We start from the raw sequence: 1,084 nt of genomic DNA on the forward strand, positions 1-1,084 counted from the left end.
CTTAAATTTAAACACGCAAAATATTTTGGTTGGTCACCATATTTGACTTCTCTGCAAAACCAAAATCTGTAGGGATGCATGGCTGGTTCAGTCAGTAGAACATGTGACTCTTGATCTCAAGTTTGTAAGTTTGAGCCCCAGGTTGGGTGTAGAGATTGCTTAGAAATAAAATCTTAAAAAAACCCCAACAATCTATCAAATCTATCAAAATGAATTTCTACTGCCATAAATTTCTAAGAGTTAAAATGTTTCTTCTGTGCTCTTTCCACCATCCTTCCGTGCTGTCGTAATGGTGCACGCGAATGTCCTGGCAGATGCCTTCCAGAACAGTAACACCACTGAAAAGAGAGGCAAAAACCAGGTTTTTATTAAGCCATGTTCCAAAGTCATCAACTGGTTTCTCACTGTGATGAGAAAGCACGGTTACGTTGGCGAATTTGAAATCGCTAATGATCACAGAGCTAGGAAAATTGTTGTGAACATCATGGGCAGGTTAAACAAGTGTGGAGTAATCAGCCTCAGATTTAATGTACAACTGAAAGATCTAGAAAATGGCAGAATAACCTGCTCTCATCCTACCAGTTTGGTTTCATTGTCCTGACAGCCTCAGCTGGCATCACAGACCATGAAGAAGCAAGATGAAAGCACACAGGAGGGAGAATCATGGGATTCTTTTTCTAGGGATGTCATACATACATGCAAATAAAGTGCCCTTAGTGGAAAAAAAGTTTCTTTTGTTTGACTTTTTGCAATTTGGTATAGTATATAATAGATCAAAAGAGTATAAATTGGGGCGCCTGGGTAGCTCAGTGGGTTAAGGCCTCTGCCTTCAGCTCAGGTCATGATCTCAGTGTCCTGGGATCGAGCCCCGCGTTGGGCTCTCTGCTCGGCAGGGAGCCTGCTACCCCCTCTCTCTCTGCCTGCCTCTCTGCCTACTTGTGATCTCTGTCTGACTTGTGATCTCTGTCTGTGAAATAAATAAAATCTTTAAAAAAAAGAGTGTAAATTAATTAGACATTTTCATAAGTAATTATCAGCCATAAAAAAGTAAAATTATCTTGACAATGAATCTCTTTAGGAGATA

General features: G+C 40.2%; 1 pseudogene across 1 annotated transcript; it reads left to right on the top strand.

Annotated features, from left to right (window-relative positions):
- The first annotated feature begins 265 nt into the window (after window positions 1-265).
- LOC308343960 (small ribosomal subunit protein uS8-like) lies at window positions 266-681 on the top strand (annotated as a pseudogene). The gene has a single exon. The product of its transcript is annotated as a small ribosomal subunit protein uS8-like (transcript).
- The last annotated feature ends 403 nt before the right edge of the window (window positions 682-1,084 follow it).

The sequence above is a fragment of the Martes martes genome (assembly GCF_963455335.1).
Source record: "Martes martes genome assembly, chromosome: 6".
In the NCBI taxonomy this organism is placed as follows: domain Eukaryota; kingdom Metazoa; phylum Chordata; class Mammalia; order Carnivora; family Mustelidae; genus Martes; species Martes martes.